This window comes from Perna viridis, chromosome 9 (assembly GCF_037379345.1).
Source record: "Perna viridis isolate PV_CMFRI_1.1 ecotype Kerala chromosome 9, ASM3737934v1, whole genome shotgun sequence".
Taxonomy (NCBI): domain Eukaryota; kingdom Metazoa; phylum Mollusca; class Bivalvia; order Mytilida; family Mytilidae; genus Perna; species Perna viridis.
The window spans coordinates 5,790,058-5,811,186 of NC_142453.1; the positions used below are offsets into that span (position 1 = coordinate 5,790,058).

The 21,129-nt window shown below is 37.0% G+C and overlaps 1 pseudogene across 1 annotated transcript; it reads right to left on the reverse strand.

The window, feature by feature from the left end:
- Positions 1-6,896: 6,896 nt before the first annotated feature.
- On the reverse strand, positions 6,897-19,113 carry LOC148606454 (uncharacterized; annotated as a pseudogene). The gene is made up of 7 exons (XR_015914950.1): positions 19,010-19,113; positions 15,539-15,685; positions 13,165-13,383; positions 11,707-11,988; positions 10,626-11,234; positions 7,814-8,029; positions 6,897-7,488 (listed from the first exon to the last, which is right to left on the reverse strand). The product of XR_015914950.1 is annotated as an uncharacterized LOC148606454 (transcript).
- Between the last annotated feature and the right edge of the window lie 2,016 nt (positions 19,114-21,129).

Sequence of the window (21,129 nt, forward strand, 5' to 3'; positions counted from 1 at the left end):
CACATTGTGTTTTTTTTTTCAAATAAAAGTTAACCATTTGCATGGTAGTAGATACATACAATTAACAGGAAAATTACGAAACTAGTTTTTGACACATTTTTAATTTTGTTCCATTCTGAAAGGTGGTACTACATTTTTTCAAAAACGCGAAATAGAAGACAAAAATAATTTATATAAGCATTCACAACTCATAAGTGTATTTAGCTTTAGCTACATAAGTAGGAAACTTTGAACTGACGAGATATGGTCCGTTTTACAGTCTGGAATTAAAATTCATTAGTAAATTCAAATTTTAATATATAAGAAAAATGATTTCGATTATAAAAAAAAATATCTACCTCTTAGAATATTTTCGATCGTCATGAAAAATAGTAATCCTACAAATGCTACTTGTCTCGTATTATTACATTTATCTTCATACATCAAAGGTATTAGGGTAACAGTTACCTTTTGTCACCTTTGTTGAATACTGAACGAGTGTTAATGATATCCGAAATCCTAATATATTTTACTATTTTTCAATATTTTTGAACATATTATTTTTCGTAATAAACAAAATGCGTCTTTATAGTTATGAAAGGATCTGGATTATTTATGTGTAATAATGATTTTATTTTCTGTTTGGTATCTTTCGATTAAGATCTTCTTACAGTTATGACGAATTTTAAATAAGAATGTCGAAATTTTGGGAAAAAAAATCTACATTTAATTCATGTTATAATTATACGAAAAACGTCATTTTTCAGTCAAAACCGTTGCTGAATTAATTTATTAAAATATATTCAAACTAGAGAGATTCTAAAGTCGCTGTAGAATATTTGTAAAGTATTTAGTTCGTACAACATAATTGCACTATTTATCTAAAAGGTTTAAATATGTAACCATCTTAATGGGATAAAAATCCGATTCAACTTGGTATGGAAATACAGAGGAAGGTAGGGGGGAAAATAATGGGATTTAATTAGACACACACTGATAATAAAAAAAGTTATACTTTATTTTCAAAAGTAAAATATTTCATAAATAAACCATTTTGTAACCGCCCCGTGCAGGTCCGGGTGTTAAAAGAATAGGCCTGCAGCAGCGCTAAGCTTGTCGTATAAGGCGACTAAATAGTGCTCAGAAACCTAGCCGGGGGCTAGGCGCTCTGCCCACAGAGCAACTGAGATGTGTGCCCCAGGTGGTGGAATGGGGTACCCCTGGCGTGTTGCATGCTGGGGTTGTCAAGCTATAATACGGAAAACCTGATCGCAAACCATAGTGATGCACCGTGTTGGGAAAGATGCCACGTTCCTCGCACGTTAAAGAACCCTGCTGTGGTATTCGATAGGAGTAGGAACCTTTGCGCTCCGCCACAGGAGGCTAAATTGCCGGCCTTACCCATCCCCCCTTTTTCTAGTGGCAATCAAAATTTATCGACCCTATTATCCTTGTGACATATCCTTGCTGCTCGGACGTTAAACCCCAACAAACAAACATTTTGTAACCGGTATGATAAATGACTATTATGGGTCGATGTTGGATATAAATGGGGAATGGCGCTAGTGGAATTTTTATGCATGGCAAATTGTATGGGGAAATGGGGATGGGTTATGATTTATGATTGATTGTTGGTTTGTTTGTTTGTTTGTTGGGGTTTAACGTCCGCGCAGCAATATTTCAGCTATATTCAGACAATGAACATAAATTGGATGGTAAAATGAACATGAAATGTTTGTTTGTTGGGGTTTAACGTCCGAGCAGCAATATTTCAGCTATATTCAGACGATGCACATGAAATGGGTGATAAAATGAACATGAAATGAAAAAAAAAGGATGGGACAAGGATAATAGGGTCGACAAATTTTGATTGCCACTGGAAAAAGGGGGGATGGGTAAGGTCGGGCAATTAAGCCTCCTGTGGCGGAGTGCAAAGGTTCCTACTCCTATCGAATACCACAGCAGGGTTCTTTAACGTGCGAGGAACGTGGCATCTTTCCCAACACGATGCACCACTATGGTTTGCGGTCAGGTTTTCCGTATTATAGCCTGACAACCCCAGCATGTAACACGCCAGGGGTACCCCATTCAACCACCTGGGGCCCACATCCCAGTTGCTCTGTGTGCGGAGCGCCTAGCCCCTGGCTAGGTTTCTGAGCACTATTTAGTCGACTTATACGACAAGCTTAGCGCTGCTGCAGGGATTGATGTTTGGGGTTTAACGTCCAAGTAGCAGTATTTCAGCTATATTCAGACGATGAACATGAAATGATGATGAATTGAAAAATGGAATGGGACATAAGGATAATAGGGTCGACAACTTTTGATTGCCATTAGAAAAAGGGAGGGATGGGTAAGGTCGGGCAATGTAGCCTCCTGTGGTGGAGCGCAAAGTTTCCTACTCTCATCGAATACCACAGCAGGGTTTTTTAACGTGCGAGGAACGTAGCATCTTTCCCAACACGGTGCACCACTATGGTTTGCGGTCAGGTTTTTCGTATTATAGTCTGACAACCACAGCATTTAAAACGCCAAGGGTACCCCATTCCACCACCTGTGGCACACAACCCAGTTGCTCTGTCGCAGAGCGCCTAACCCCCGGCTAGGTTCCTGAGCACTATTTAGTCGCCTTATACGACAAGCTTAGCGCTGCTGCAGGGCTATTCTTTTAACACCCGGGCCTGCACGGAAATGAGTTTTTAAAATATGTATTGATATGATAAATGTATTAAATTTAATTACATGCAATAGATCAAATCAGAAAAATTTTGAAATTTAAAAAATCAATTTGATAATGTAAATATTTGATAAAGAATTATGCAGTGGGGATTGAATAGGGGATATGAATTTTTCTATGGGAAATGGGGATTGATATCTGGTGTAAATGGGAAGTTAATACAATTCAAAACCTGTCCTCACACGTACAAGTGATATTTTTTTGTATACTCAACTATTTGCAATGATTGTTTGCTTTTTTATTTTTTTCTGCCTTCTTACTTAGTATTTTTTTTCTGTGTTTTGGCGTTTTACCACTATAATTATATCTTCATTTCATGTTACTACGGACATGTTTATTTGGAGAATAATATGTGAAGTATAAGTAGTCTGGTATACTATCCGATAGGACCTAACGGAATAGTAACAAGGTGATCATTACCTAGTAACATTGATGACTACAATATCAACAAGGATCTTTTCTAGGAAAAGGACAAATTTTGGTTGATGGACATTTAAGCATCTTCCAGGGCGGTTTTGACAAGCTGCAAGGAGATGTTGAAGACATATTGGTATAATGGTCTAGATGTGAGGCCTTAAAATATAGCAGGACATTAAAGAGAGACATTAAATAAACAAATCAAACATTTTATGCCAATCTAATTCAGTACGAAGGTTTTCTATGATGGCAAACACAGAGTAGATTCCAACATTCTAACGGTACAAGGCGACTGGATATACAGAGACCGCAACCAAGTCTAACCAGACACAACAAATTACAATCTAAAGTTGGTAGTACAAAAATGCTGATGTTGCAGCTGAAAACATCAATTTCAATTTGTTAAACGTTGTCCAATTAATAAAGCCGGACATACCTTAAAAAAATTGTGACTTCAATAAACGCTTCTTCCAAGACCGTTAAAAGTTCCTGATGGATAGGAAAATATGCTGTCGATGCTGTGAGTCGAATGTTCAAATATTTAAGGACTGTAAGGGAAGTATTTAGTGTGATGTTTATACAGGAACAACCACCACTTAACTACTATGCATGTAAAATGAGACTATAAAAACTCAATCTACAAGTTTGCTATGTGTAGCCGTACGTCGAACATAATCGCTAAGCCCCGTGCAGGTCCGGGTGTTAAAAGAATAGGCCTGCAGCAGCGCTAAGCTTGTCGTATAAGGCGACTAAATAGTGCTCAGAAACCTACCCGGGGGCTAGGCGCTCTGCCCACAGAGCAACTGGGATGTGTGCCCCAGGTGGTGGAATGGGGTACCCCTGGCGTGTTACATTTTTCAGTCAAAACCGTTGCTGAATTAATTTATTAAAATATATTCAAACTTGAGAGATTCTGAAGTCGCTGTAGAATATTTGTAAAGTATTTAGTTCGCACAACATAATTGCACTATTTATCTGAAAGGTTTAAATATGTAACCATCTTAATGGGATAAAAATCCCATTCAACTTGGTATGGAAATACAGAGGAAGGTAGGGGGGAAAATAATAGGATTTAATTAGACACACACTGATAATAAAAAAAGTTATACTTTATTTTCAAAAGTAAAATATTTCATAAATAAACCATTTTGTAACCGCCCCGTGCAGGTCCGGGTGTTAAAAGAATAGGCCTGCAGCAGCGCTAAGCTTGTCGTATAAGGCGACTAAATAGTGCTCAGAAACCTAGCCGGGGGCTAGGCGCTCTGCCCACAGATCAACTGAGATGTGTGCCCCAGGTGGTGGAATGGGGTACCCCTGGCGTGTTGCATGCTGGGGTTGTCCAGCTGTAATACGGAAAACCTGATCGCAAACCATAGTGATGCACCGTGTTGGGAAAGATGCCAAGTTCCTCGCACGTTAAAGAACCCTGCTGTGGTATTCGATAGGAGTAGGAACCTTTGCGCTCCGCCACAGGAGGTTAAATTGCCAGACCCTACCCACCTCTCCCTATTTCCAGTGGCAATCAAAATTTGTCGACCCCATTGTCCTGGTGTCCCATTCCTTTTTCATTTCATCATCATTTCATGATCATTTTATCATCAATTTCATGTTCATTGTCTGAATATAGCTGAAATATTGCTGCTCGGACGTTAAACCCCAACAAACAAACAAAACAAACATAATCGCTAAACAGTTATACAAAATGATCAAGAACACATTTTGACTAACAATCCTTCAAATGTTGAGCGGTCTCTAAGGAGTTTCATCCCCATGTCAGATGGACGCACACACGGACGAACACATGCAGTGACATCAGTATTTCTATATCCCCTACCGCGTTGTGGCGGGAACAAATGATAAAAAAATGAAAACAACCCTGAAATTAACACACACAATAGCAGAGAGAGTTCACCCGAGACAATTACGTCAGAAGGCGCGATGCTATGCTTTGATTTACTTGCGGGACAATTATGTGGTAAAACTGTACTTGTTGGTGTGTATCTAGGTGCAAAACTTAGTGTTTATTTTTCTATTGACGATCGAAGAAAGAAAACCAACGTCCGATGTTGCCATTGCCACCCTTGTACTTCATTTTTTGTTAAACGGTTGTTTTCCAAACTCTATATCAAAAACTTTCATGGTTATCATATGTTGCAAATTCACCATATAAGTTACATCTTAAGCTATGCTTTACATGCACTAGTACAAGTTTATTTCTAAACTTTTCAAGATTATCAATTATCAAGTATTTAATTTTGAGAATTGTCATAGTAGAAGTGTTTTAATCAACTTCGCTTTTTGTAGTGATTTTCAGTTCTTTTTATGTTAAATAACTACAAAGTTTAGTATGTTAGCGCCCCGTGCAGGTCCGGGTGTCAAAAGAATAGGCCTGCAGCAGCGCTAAGCTTATCGTAAAAGGCGACTAAATAGTGCTCAGAACCCTAGCCGTGGGCTAGGGCGCTCTGTTCACAGAGTAACTGGGTTGTCTGACCTAGGTGGTGGAATGGGGTACCCCTGGCGTGTTACGTTCTTCGCTCGTTAAAGAACCCTGCTGTGGTATTCGATAGGAGAAGGAACCTTTGCGCTCCGCCACAGGAGGCTAAATTGCCCGACCTTACCCATCCCTCCCTTTTTCTAATAGCATTCAAAACATTTTCAGTTTTGTTTTTTGGTTTTTTTTTGTATTTTTCTTTAGAATTCAATGCTGTGTCTTTAGCTAGTAAGAGCAATACGACAAAATGCTTTTCTAAAATAAATTTCATAAAAAAAAACCAGTTCACCTTGTACAATTATCCTTTAGAGTATGTCTTCAAACCATATTTTACAAAAATCTTTCGTACAATTCTGTGTAACGTTCAGGCAGTGGGTGGCACTTTTTTTGTCATTTCTAGAGATTATAAGGTATTAATACTTGATATCTCTGCGGTATTTTTTTTCTACATGAGCCACATCTTATACACATTGACAGAGAGAGGTTCTAAGACGAAAAGTTATTTACAATCACTTTGAATAACACGAAACCTAAGAGCAAATATAATAAACGCAATGGATTAAAGGGGTAAAAATAATTCCTATGACGTTAACTGCATTTTTAAAAACAAATTCTTTCTATCAAATGTAAACTGAAAAGGTGTAGTTTACACCTCATAATTCCATATCGTAATCAGCTTAAGTTTGGCAGATTTATTTAAATTCATTATATGCAATGTTTGTAGTTTTTCTATCGTGACATGTTCTACTAAGCATTTGTAACATATCCAAATCAAACAAGGATGGCCATACTACAAATTACAGAATGTAGAAATACATGCAAGAGATAATAGAGATTAATCATAACTATTCAAGGACAGCTTACCTAAAACACATGATACCAACGGTCCCCTGATGTTTCGGAATTAAATCCCTTAACCTTAAAACGCAAAAGGAATGACAATTATTTTTTTCAAGCATATTCAAATATCTCGAAGCGTATGTTCTAGATTGGTCTTACGTATGTCGACGCAAGGCGGTCAGCACACATTTATCAGACAAATTCTGAAAGTCTAACACTTTGTAGGAGAGCCTTTTTTCAATGTTCGTTTGAGATTTACAGAAGAAATGCTCAAACCGAAGCTTGTTTTCAAACTATATTGATGTTAAAAGGTATCAGATGAAGATCGATTTTTCCAACATAGAAACAATTTATACGTAACAATATATTAATGTTTCACTATGTGAAATACAAGTCGTGATAATTTGCATTCGAATAAATCAACTAAAAACATTGCTGTAGTATTTTTTTAAAGCAAGGAGTACAAGTTAAAAAAGATAAACAAACATAATGTAAATCATTATTAAGTGATTTAAAATCAGCTTATGTTAAATTACATTGTAAACGTCCAAAACCATAATTCATGTATCAAAATGTTCAAATCTTCCATGAAGTCTTCGGCAAAACTTTTTACATTGTTCATCTCAAACTTTTTCAAAACATTTGCTTTTCCATGCACTGAAATCAGAAAGAACATCAGAATCACTCTTTTGCGGAAAAGAAGGTATGTCTGATCGATTGAAAACTATCTGAGCAAGCCTTTCAGTAAGTGTGAGGTTCTTCTGTACCATTTCTTCTATGTGCTGTAGTTTGTCTTGGCTAGTGTCAGAAATTGGTATACTTCTCGTCGATTCGTTGTTTATTTGTCTTCTTCCATTCTCTTGTTTCTGGTTTTTCTTTGACTTCTTTGTTCTGTCTGGAATACTGTTTTGGGCATTAACTGGGGGTTCTGTATAGGTCCGCACCACCATGTCTGATTTTTTGGTCCACATTTCGCAGAGGTCCACTCGGTGAATTGTTGTTAGTATGCGTATTTTCCACACGTCTACAAACAAACAATATATTTGAAATTATGTTGATATCTTTTTGCCGGAGAGGTGTTCTTTTTGATAAGCACATTTTATTTAGTCTTCAAACTATAATGTTTTTGTTGTTATTTATTTTTACAAAAGTGAGTAGTGCAAAACACATACAATGTAGAAGTATCCTTTCATATTTTAAAGTGAGTCTTCAAATTATTGATATTACCATTCTAGACATGTTGCTTAATTATTTACAAGATTTACATAAAATGGAAAATGATTTACTTTGGAATGTGTCATGAAGTGTTAGTAGTTTTCATGCACAATATTGGTGCATACGTGACTAACCGAATTGAAGTCCTGGTTCCTCGCGTGAATGTTTCAGCCACAAGTACATTAGAAGAAGAGCTTTAGATTTTTCGAATTTTTTCCTTTCCCTCGCATCTGGAATGAATTTATTCATCAACATGCTTCGTTCTTGTGCTTTCAAAGTATTTTCCCACATTTCAAAAATCTCAAGCAATATATGCACATGACTGGCTGCATCGACTTGTTCTTCCAACTCTGCAATAACAAGTTAAAATGTTTTTTTTTTAACCATGAAAAAAGTTTTCAATTGATCGTTCATGACTAAAACATATATTTCGTATCAATGTGTTTAAATTATCATTTAATCCTTGAAATGAATATACCATCCTCCAAACCAATAATCATACAGGGTAGTTAGGTTTATTTATGCTTCAACTGAAACCTCATTTCAAGTATGTATCACTATTACATGAATGTATAAAACGTTTCAATTGTAATAGTATAACCTTGCAACATTGCAGAAAGAACGAGAAAAAAACTCTCACAACAACAGACTATATTTAAGAGCGCTTCCATAAGCATTGCATTTAGACCTTCGAATTCCTAGTGTTCACTTAAGACATAAAAATAAAATAAAATAAAACAGTTCACGGAGAGCAGCTAAATACGCCTTAAGAGGTCGAATACTGAACAGATGGGGAAAACATGGACACAAAGTTGAAGCTTGATATAGCTCTAAATTTTCAATGTAATTAAATGTTTATCACAGGGTAATATTTTGACTTGAATGGAAGCGGTCTAATAACTCAAATATTATGGACTTGTAGAAAGATTTTTGGCAGGTGTCTCTCTATGCCCTGTTATTCCACTGGGTATGAGGAGGCATTAGCCCAATTTACATTTACTGAAAAAAATTATACAATAAGAAGTTAAATCATGGCTGTAGGCTAGAAACCAATAATTCCACTTCCCATAGGCTTCTATGCTAATTTCACAATATTCAATGGCTTCTCTGGACTTTACCTTAACTTTAACCTGCAGAGGACTATATATCAGCATGATTCTACATATGTCAGCTCACAATCCTCAGAATGACATGTGGGGTTAGCAGACTTGCAGCGCAGTACTGGTCACCGGAAGTGAAGGGTCTATAAATAGCATGGGAAATCCCAGTGTTTTCACAAGATAGGGGTGTATTTAGAAACCATTATGGAGATTAGGCTTCACATCACAAGAAGCAAAATGCACCTGTAAAATGTACAGAAATGTTTTTCCTTTCAGAAACTGTTTAAATTTTTTAAATAAGATGAGAACTTTTTTCACAGCACTATGAGGAACAGGGGTAATTTCTGCGTAGGACTATTTTTGCGTACGTTCCAAATGCTCATTGGTTGAATTGGTGGTCTGTAACCTCTACAACATTTTTATCATCATCATTTAACGTACGAGACCATTTTTACTATTTAAACCAAATATCGTTGAAATCAAAGCCATTACAAAATAACCGAAAAAAAAAATGTCACCTGGTGAAAATGGTGGCAAAATGGCAACCAATTTCAAAATTTCAAATTTCAATATTTTTTTCCACACTGCCTGTCAAATCAGAATATTATGTTTATCTTTATGAGTAGATTTCATCTCCATTATTCTTATACAGTTGAGGAACAAACAACAAAAAAGCGTTTTGAGTTCTATGTTCCATTTTCACTAACGACGGTCATGTTTTTCGATCGACTAAAAATTTTAAACAATCAGTTTGTGCAGGGTCCGCTAAAAAACAATTACGCAAACTTTCATTACATTTTGTTTGTTGGAATTTAACGTCCGAGCAGCAATATTTCAGCTATATTCAGACGATGAACATAAAATGGATGATAAAATGAACATGAAATGATGATGAAATGAAAAAGGGATGGGACACAAGGACAATGGGGTCGAGAAATTTTGATTGCTACTGGAAATAGGGAGAGGTGGGTAGGGTTGGGCAATTTAGCCTCCTGTGGTGGAGCGCAAAGGTTCCTACTTCTATCGAATACCACAGCAGGGTTCTTAAACGTGCGAGGAACGTGGCATCTTTCCCAACACGTTGCACTACTATGGTCTGCGGTCAGGTTTTCCGTATTATAGCCTGACAACCCCAGCATGTAACACGCCAGGGGCACACATCCCAGTTGCTCTGTGGGCAGAGCGCCATAGCCCCCGGCTAAGGTTCTGGGCGCTATTTAGTCGTCTTATACGACAAGCTTAACCTGCACGGGGATCATTACATTTTGTCGTATGGTTTCAGAGAAGATTTTCAAAGTTGTACACTTGGGGAAAAAAAAACAAAAAAATCAGTTCCAATGATTATAACCCCTACATTGAGCGACAAGTCATCCATCATAATTTTGCTAAATTCAACAGTTTTGACTTTTTTGGGGATAAAAACTATTTTGATCCCTATGTTGTATTTTTAGTAACGGTGGACATTTTGCGACGGATCAAAAATCGAAGCATAACATTTGCGCAGGATACCATTAGAGACAATCATGCTAAGTTTCATCCAATCCATTCAGTTTTTTAGAGGAGAAGATGTTTGAAAATTTGTCAACGACGACGACGTATGGCAATAGCTGACGTGGCCTACAGCCAGGTGTGCTAAAAACCAAATAGGAACTTACATTGATAAACAGATAGAATTCACCAAAGTTTTACAGAAATTGGCATTATTTTGTATTGGACGGACACACGCACGGACCTGTACTTACATCTTGCCTTATTAATACGAAAAATTTGTATATGTTTCAATTGATAACGTTTTACCAAATACATCCATGGAAAATCGAGTACAGCTATATTTTGCTTCACGTACCTACAAAAACTTTTGTCTTGGTTTGAACTAAAGATGGGGGTGCAGCACTTGCCAAGAAGTGTAAAAAGAAGTCCTCAGCTCTTGTCAAGACTGGTTTCGATATACCAGCCTGGAGGTAGAACTTCACTTTATCACGTTCGTATTTAAGTATGTCCATTTCTTTTTGCATCCTGATAATCAGTTGCTGCTGTTGTGTTTGTATCCACTGGTTGTCGGTCCACTGCCGTGACATCACTACAAGCCGATTGGCCTCTAAAAGATGACGGATAAGGTTTGCGTCATAGCCTAATTTTTCCGTCTTTTTTAGTAAATGGCTGAAATACTATAAAGCATTGGTGGATGCAATATCTTTTAAAGAAAGCTCCTTTGGTGTGTATTTAATACCAAGATGCTGCTGAATGAGACAGGCAGTTGTAATAGCAATATGCTCCCTGGCATTAACTACAATTTGTTTACTCTTTCGCTGGCAATCTCTTACTGTCTTCTGAAGTTTTAAGACCTCCATTTGCAGTCCTTCTACTTCTTCGTCAAGCTTCGATTTCTGATCTAGAAGTAGTTTTACCTCTTTGTCTTTTGCAAGACACTCTTCATCCCCTGACAATTCTATATCTGAATAGAAACGTACATTTAACTGTTAAAAAACTTAAAATACAAAACAATGGGTCTGAAATAAGGCAGGCATACAGTTAATGGAAAAAGCCTGTCGAGCTTGAAAAAATATCTAAGCATAGGAATTCATAAATAAATGTCATTAAGGCAAAGATCAAAAGGATTTACAGAAGGAATTGACCCACATGTAATATATTCTGCAATATTTCTTAAAGGCAGTCTTCTCTGCTAAGAACTATTTAATTATTAAAATAGTACCACGATTTCACGATATTGAATGCCGGAAAAACTGTTTAGCTTTCTGAACAAGAAATTGTGAAATATAAATCTTAATCCTCACCAATGGCAATTTAAGAGAATGTCTAAAATCGGAAAACGTATATAAATTTAAGATCAATCCTTATTTGGAGCAAACCTAAAGGAAACTATTTCTAAAAGATCACAAATGTCTAGGTTACAAATACAATAATACCGATACAGCTGACAAGATGTCCCTGATACCATATTGCATCAACCCCTCTAGATCCGAGATATTCTTTATCTTTACAACTGAGATCAGATAAAATATTGGCATATCCTTCCGGGACCATGAACGTGACTAAAATACTATTGGTTGCTTCGATTCCACTTGCTATGATGTATTCAACAGGTACACAAAGCGCATGACTGACGTGCATTCTAAGTTCCTCTAGCTTGTGACGATTCATTTTTTCTCTTCCAGCAATGTGAAACTTGATATATTCATAACCATTTTCTACAACGAAGCACCGAAGGCCAGCTTTCAAATTATTAACATGTTTATTACAATCCAATAAATTACATCAACTGTATTTAACTGTGATACATTTTATTCCTGCAAATCAATATTTTTTCTAAATTTTACCTTAGTTTACATGGTATATTACGAATTAATACGTATTGAACTTAAACTTCTGCATTACCATGATCATGATTTTTTTGTTTGTTTGTTGGGGTTTAACGTCCGAGCAGCAATATTTCAGCTATATTCAGACGATGAACATGAAATGGATGATAAAATGAACATGAAATGAAAAAAAAAGGATGGGTCACAAGGATAATAGGGTCGACAAATTTTAATTGCCACTGGAAAAGGGGGTATGGGTAAAGTCGGGCAATTTAGCCTCCTGTGGCGAAGAGCAAGGTTCCTACTCCAATCGAATACCACAGCAGGGTGCGAGGAACGTGGCATCTTTCCCAACACGGTGCATCACTATGGTTTGCAGCAGCGCTAAGCTTGTCGTAAAAGGCGACTAAATAGTGCTCAGAAACCTAGCCGGGGGCTAGGCGCTCTGCCCACAGAGCAACTAGGATGTGTGCCCCAGGTGGTGGAATGGGGTACCCCTGGCGTGTTACATGCTGGGTTGTCAGGCTATAATACGGAAAACCTGACCGCAAACCATAGTGGTGCACCGTGTTGGGAAAGATGTCACGTTCCTCGCACGTTAAAGAACCCTGCTATGGTATTCGATAGGAGTAAGAACCTTTGCGCTCCGCCACAGAAGGCTAAATTATCCAACCTTACCCATCCCCCCTTTTTCCAGTGGCAATTAAAATTTGTCGACCCTATTATCCTTGTGACCCATCCTTTTTTAGCTACGGGCCAAAAAGTTATAGAATCCATTAATGACGTTAGGTAGGTTCAGAGAGTCTTGAATTAAAATGTACTCCATATTTATTTACAGATTTATTTACGTTAGGTATGTTCAGAGAGTCTTGAATTTAAATGTACTCAATATTTATTTACAGATTTATTGACGTTAGGTATGTTCAGAGAGTCTTAAATTAAAATGTACTCAATATTTATCTACAGATTCAGTCAATGACAGGAAAATGTTATTTACAAGTAATTATTAAAAATTAATTCAACTACACATAGTAATTACGTATTCCATATCTTTATGAAATTTACCTGGTTTGTCCTTTGGGGCATAAAAATGTAGAATATTTTCTCTCTTTTTGGCAAACTTTACAAATTTATTGTGTAAATCCTTCCGTTTTGTGTGCCATAACATTGCTTGCAAGTAGGTTATGTTGTCGCTTGTCAGAATTCTACGCTGTCTCAAATGTTGAAAGAGATCCAATGGGTCCTTAATCACCTCTAAAACACCTTTTCCGGTCCCATTTGTTCCTTAGAAATATAAGCATATTATTTATGTGTATTACTTGTACTGTTCATTTAATGAAATTGTGATAATTCATGTATTTAATTTGCCAATTGTTTTCTTTCTCTTCTATGATTCAAACTTAAATAAAAAGTGAAATCATAGATCACTGTGTGACTCCACTCCTAGCAGCAATAAGTCATTTAAGTAAGTATATAAACTGATAGTGAAAAGTGCATTCGTATGCAAAACATATAAAAGCCATTAATTTAACAATATCCGATCGACTTGTATTCTATTTTGAATATTATGCAATATTTTATGTCGGACATTATATGTTTTAATATGTTTTATTATGTCCATTATCATTGAAAACACAAAAATAAGATACTCCTAGCTTATCCCTCTATTTGCATTTGCGAAAGTAAACCAGTTGCAATTTTAATTATAGTTATTAAAAATTCAGTGTTCAGAAATCTTTTGAAAACAGCAAGACTGTAGGCCTCTTGATTTCTTATTTACAATATCTTCATCTCATTTCATTCGGTTCAATGCCATAAATTAACACTGTTTCTGTGACAGACAGAGATGATATTTAAGAAGGTCCATAAGATCTAATCTCATCAGTAACTAATTAAGAATATTCTAACGGTCTTTCTTTTTCTGAACTTTACACGTAAATTCTTTCCTTTTGATACATTCAACTTTCCAGAAGCTTAAGTTATTTAAACTTCATCAAAACTTACACATGAAATGATTGACAAAAAAATCAGAAAAAAGTGGCTTTTTATTCAAAAAATGTATAAAAATAATCACATATGACAATTTGACAGCAGATCTTAAGTCAAAATTTTATCTACTTTTGTTTGAAGTGTCCAGTCTTTACATGATGTAATCGAGTTAAGTCATGCTAGAGATACAATTGTTCTTGTACTTATAAATACAATAAGCAATTCTAGAACTGAAAATAACTAGAGGCTTGAGAAACCTGCATATTGTGGTCTTTTCAGAGCAATAAGTCAAATGAAGTGCCATCATTTAATTTGACCTATCATACTTTAGGTTCATTTGATCACTTGAAAGTTTTGATTTTAAAGTATAAAATAAAAACCAAAATGATACACAATTTTTACATTTTAAGGCCAATAACTCTAATAACGAGCTGTCATATATCTTGGGACATTTGTAGGCCTTATATAATGATCATAACATTACGTATAACGATTTATGTGATAAAATTTTAAAAAAAAGTAATCAATTTAGGCATAGCATTTCAAGGACATTAACTTACAAACAATGAGACATCATACAACCTGAACCTAACGAACCTTTGTGGATTTGATATTAGGATTATTTCATCTAATATGGTTTTAAAGTGATAAATATTTTGGCCTTTCAAAGGCATTGACTCTATTGAAGAGACTTCACACAATTTGGACCCTATGAGTACTTTTATATTCCTTGTTATCAGGGCCATATCAACAACTTTCTCTCTACTTCGGTTTCTTAGTTAAACAACAAAAATCTAAGTGTAATAACTCCAATAAGAAATAGACCATCAACTTGGACAATATTAATACTTTTGAAAGCCTTGTCTGAAGGACCATTTCTACTGAAAGTTTTGTTTATCTACAACAGCTTTTAAGTCATAAGCTAAATACCACGAAAATCGTAATCATCACGTGAAGCCGTTCAACGGCCTCGACTCCAATTATAAAGAAGCAGCCATACAAGTTAGACCCTATGAGAATCGCCGTATTTCTTTTATGTTATATGTTAAAAGCATCCCAACAAAAATCAACATATTTTGGCCTTTCAGTGGTTATAACTCCATTCGAAGCCACAACTTCGACCTACTAAAGACTCTTGTAGAACTATTCGAGACTAGATCCCCTTGTTCTGATAATAGCAACTGAGGCCATGTTTTTAAAGGAGATCTCCCAGAAATATCTTTGTTCAAATATGGTAATAATCCAATTAGAAGTTTAAGAAACGATTTTTCAGGAAAAATTAAAAACATAAAGAATGCAAACTAGAGACTTTCCAGGTGATCTCAAACTAGCTAACGAACAATCAATTCGTCACGTGGTGTCTTCGTACTAAATGTATGCGTATAAAACAAAAAAGAACAAAAATGGTATATCAAGACAAATAAATTCAATGCAAAATACATGTACGTACCAGTCAGTAAGTGTTTCATCTTCTTGAGATCTTGGTCTGTAATGTCATCAGCCAACTCCGTCAGGAAAACATTCAATTGCCAGTCGTCTGTTGGCGTAGTGGGCAAATTGAATTCATCATTCCTGGTGGAGTTGGCCTCTTTTGTCACTAAAAAATATTATATTTAATTACATTTAATTTTTGTTTGTTGGGGTTTAACGTCCGAACAGCAATAGTTCAGCTATATTCAGACAATGAACATGAAATGAAAAAAAAAAGAATGGGTCACAAGGATAATAGGGTCGACAAATTTTGATTGCCACTGGAAAAAGGGGGGATGGGTAAGGTAGGGCAATTTAGCCTCCTGTGGCGGAGCGCAAAGGTTCCTACTCCTATCGAATACCATAGCAGGGTTCTTTAACGTGCGAGGAATGTGGCATCTTTCCCAACACGGTGCAGCACTATGGTTTGCGGTCAGGTTTTCCGTATTATAACCTGACAACCCCAGCATGTAACACGCCAGGGGTACCCCATTCCACCACCTGGGGCACACATCCCAGTTGCTCTGTGGGCAGAGCGCCTAGCCCCCGGCTAGGTTTCTGAGCACTATTTAGTCGCCTTATACGACAAGCTTAGCGCTGCTGCATGCCTATTCTTTTAACACCCGGACCTGCACGGGGCAATTACATTTAAAGTCTGAAGCATCTCACAAAATTATATCTTTGCAATCTAGCACAAGACCAAATTTGATTGGCGATTGTTTAGTGACAAACCAAAATAAATTATATGGCTATTTACATCTACTACCTAACAGCAGAAAGAAGGCCGACCTGCAACACATCTCCCTAACGAGTCTTCAAACCTTGGTCGAAACTATACACAGCTAATTACTCAATAGCATTCAAAACCCCATTGACTTTTTAGCTTGGTGCCAAAGGTAACAGAAAAGCATGTTTCACTCGAAAATATTCATAACAGTATCATTCAAGAATCGAACCCGGGACTCTGGCTTTATATGCTGATCCTTTTCCAACTGAGCTTAAAGATATTCCAATAGTGAGCATGGTATTTAAATCTCTTTAAAACTGAGGCAAAAAAAAAAATGGTCACTACAAAGCATTGAGCCCCGTGCAGGTCCGGGTGTTAAAAGAATAGGCCTGCAGCAGCGCTAAGCTTGTCGTAAAAGGCGACTAAATACTGCTCAGAAACCTAGCCGGGGGTTAGGCGCTCTGCCCACAGAGCAACTGGGATGTGTGCCCCAGGTGGTGGAATGGGGCGTGTTACATGCTGGGGTTGTCAGGCTATAATACGGAAAACCTGACCGCAAACCATAGTGGTGCACCGTGTTGGGAAAAATGCCACGTTCCTCGCACGTTAAAGAACCCTGTTGTGGTATTCGATAGGAGTAGGAACCTTTGCGCTCCGCCACAGGAGGCTTAATTGCCCGACCTTACCCATCCCCCTTTTTCCAGTGGCAATCAAAATTTGTCGACCCTATTATCCTTGTGACCCATCCTCTTTTTTCATTTCATGTTCATTTTATCATCCATTTCATGTTCATTGTCTGAATATAGCTGAAATATTGCTGCTCGGACGTTAAACCCCAACAAACAAAGCATTGACCACCCTCGACACTCAAAGTGGTTTATTAAGTGTTATTACTCGATCGCTATATTTATTTTGGAATTTCGAAATAAGTAGTTGCAATGATAGAATATCAAAATATGTATATATACATTCCAGTTTAGATGAGACAATACAAGGTCGCAAAACAGTCAAGGAATCAGACAAGAATTAACTTAAAGTACGTTCCAATGAAAGGTAACATTAAAAAGGCTAAACCATGATAAAGTACCTGTCTGCTGTGACTTTGTCATTATGTGGTACGCGAGGAATGTGTAATTGAGATTTCGTATGGTGGAATGGAGATTCCGTATGAGGGTTTTGAATGGAGGGAATGGAATGGGGAAATCACTTTAAGTCAGTTAAAGACAATAGTTCAAATATTGAAAAAAAAGAATAAATATAAAACTTCGATTGAAAATCTAATAAATGCAATTTGGGGGGGGGGTGTCTACGGGGATTTGGAGTTTATCTATCGGAAAGGAAAATGGGGAAATTGTATCTGATGTACATTGGAAGATACTTTGCAGATCTGTACATGTATTAGAACCAAAACGGAGTAATACAAACCAAGTACAAGCGAAGGGATTTATTGCTTCATTGTTACAAGAATGTTAAGATTTATTGCTCCGTTGTTATACACAAATTTAAATAGTTTTTTTTTAAATATGATCAAATGCATGGAAACAACTCATGTCAGAATTATTTTGAACAAATAAAATGTTGTACTATGGTTTGTTTTTGTTTGTTGGGGTTTAATGCCCGAGCAGCAATATTTCAGTTATATTCAGGTGATGAACATGAAATGATGATGAAATGAAAAATGGGATGGGACACAAGGATAATGGGGTCGAAAAATTTTGATTGCCACTGGAAATAGGGGGTGGTGGTTAGGCTTGGGCAATTTAGCCTCCTGTGGCGGAGCCCTATGGTTCCTACTCCGGGAGAATACCATTAGGGTTCTTTAACGTGCGAGGAGCGTGGCATCTTTCCCAACACGGTGCAGCACTATGGTTTGCGATCAGGTTTTCCGTATTATAGCCTGACAACCCCAGTATGTAACACACCAGGGGTACCCCATCCCACCACCACCTGGGGCACACAATCCAGTTTCTCTGTGGGCGGAGCGCCCTAGCCCCCGGCTAGGGTTCTGAGCACTATTTAGTCGCCTTTTACGACAAGCTGAGCGCTGCTGCAGGCCTATTCTTTAGACACCCGAACCTGCACGGGGCGTTGTTGTTCTATGGTGTCATCAGAAATTAACTATGGACTAAAATTGGTGATATTTATATTATCCAATAACAGATATGTATTTTGAAAAGCAATTATAAACCAAATGAAATTATTATTGTGATTAAGTTTTAAAACAAAATGCACATTTTTGCTGTGGTGTATTATAACATATTTTAACATAATTGAACACTTGTAATTTCCCCTTTTATGAAAAAAAGACTTTGGACTATGTTTCATTGGAAGAAAAATGATCGAGTGATAGTATTGTTTCATGATTCATGGTGTCAATGATTTCGGAATCTATGTAGCCTATAATTTATTTTCAAACTTGGACAAAGGTTTCAAAAAGACGTCAACAATTTGGTTCTTTTTCTTTTTAGTCACTAATTTGATAAAAAAAAAACGTGTACTAGTATCATACAAGAACCGTATTGTTCTTCTGCTCTTACGTAATCAATCAGAAACTTCTTCCGTAATCGCCATGATGAATAAACCTACACGTATTTCACTTCATCCTCATTAAAAAAATGAAACTAAAATGATAAAAAAATACTTCGAATTCATCGCTGATGTTTAGTAAGAATAAAATTCAGCATTTGCGGTACACTTTTTTATAAAGATATGAAATAATCTTACTGTTAAGTGGTAAGCAGATATGTTTGTTTCAAATTTCCATTTATTCCAGGTCGTTACTAGATAGTCAATGCGCAAGCGTAGTAAAGGTTACCTGTAAGTTTAAGTAAGCATGATGATTGGCTCTTAAATTAGGATATCTTTAATTATTATAGAGAAAGTAAAAGTAAAATTTGGCAGAAGTTTCCCGAAAGTTAGTTGACCTATTTATAGATCATATTAAGAAAGTTAAATTGTTTAACATATCTTTTCTGCATATAGTATAGATAAACGACTTGTACATATCTAGAACTTGTATATGGAGAAATTATTATAGTAAATACTTTGAGGTGATAAGTCCATACTGTGCCGTACAATGTACAAATTTATATATTCTCGAAAACAACAAAAACAAAAACAAGATGCTCCCTGAAGCCTGAATCGCTCACCGTGTTGAATTTTGTCTCTTAAGGGCAATTGCTATAACAAGATGTCCAACAAAATTGAAACAAGAAGACTTTGGTAGGACTTATCAAAAGGATAAATTCAACAATTGAAAGTTTTATATATCATAGTTTTCTTTAACCTTGGTTCCCTTGATTACTCTTTCCAGATATTGACGGAAAATTGTTAAAAAAAATTTCAATGGCAATAACTCTCACAAGGAGTCGTCTGACAACTTTTACAGTAGCCCCGTGTAGGTCCGGGTGTTAAAAGAATAGGCCTGCAGCAGCGCTAAGCTTGTCGTATAAGGCGACTAAATAGTTCTCAGAAACCTAGCCGGGGGTTAGGCGCTCTGCCCACAGAGCAACTGGGATGTGTGCCCCAGGTGGTGGATTGGGGTACCCCTGGCGTGTTACATAATACGGAAAACCTGACCGCAAACCATAGTGGTGCACCGTGTTGGGAAAGATGCCACGTTCCTCGCACGTTAAAGAACCCTGCTTTGGTTGTTTGTTTGTTGGGGTTTAACGTCCGAGCAGCAGTAGTTCAGCTATATTCAGACAATGAACATGAAATGGATGATAAAATGAACATGAAATGAAAAAAAAAGGATGGGTCACAAGGATAGTAGGGTCGACAAATTTTGATTGCCACTGGAAAAATGGGGAATGGGTAAGGTCGGGCAATTTAGCCTCCTGTGGCGGAGCGCAAAGGTTCCTACTCCTATCGAATACCACAGCAGGGTTCTTTAACGTGCTAGGAACGTGGCATCTTTCCCAACACGGTGCACCACTATGGTTTGCGGTCAGGTTTTCCGTATTACAGCCTGACAACCCCAGCATGTAACACGCCAGGGGTACCCCATTCCACCACCTGGGGCACACATCCCAGTTGCTCTGTGGGCAGAGCGCCTAGCCCCCGGCTAGGTTTCTGAGCACTATTTAGTCGCCTTATACGACAAGCTTAGCGCTGCTGCAGGCCTATTCTTTTAACACCCGGACCTGCACGGGGCCCCTGCTGTGGTATTCGATAAGAGTAGGAACCTTAGCGCTCCGCCACAGGAGGCTAAATTGCCCGACCTTACCCATCCCCCTTTTCCAGTAGCAATCAAAATTTGTGACCCATCCTTTCTTTTTTTCATTTCATGTTCATTGTCTGAATATAGCTGAAATATTCTGCTCGGACGTTAAACCCCAACAAACAAACAAACTTTTACAGTATCCCTGTTGACTATTGTAGTCCTAATAATAGTGATCATTTCAGCTATGGAAAGAATTTGGCTAAACCTAACGATTTTGAAGATATATGCAATAAACTATTGTTTGACCACTATGTTCTATTTTTAGTAAGACGGATAAAAAATATCCACATCAGTTCTATGCAGGATACCTTAAGAACATTCGTACCAAGTTTGGTTTCAATTGGTCAAGTAGTATCAGTGAGAAAAGTTTTGAAAGAAATTACATTAAAAATAGCAAAAAAAACGTAGAAAAGGGGCAATAACTCCAACAAGGCTTAACAGATTAAAACGAAAAACTGACCACAGATAGATCTCATCATGCTGAACAGTTTTACCCTCTCAAAATTTAGCTAAATCTTACGGTTGTAGAGATATATGCGAAATACCATTGCCTGACCTCTATGTTCTATTGTTAGTAACGGCGGTCGTGTTTTTCGATGGATCAAATATCCCCACGTCA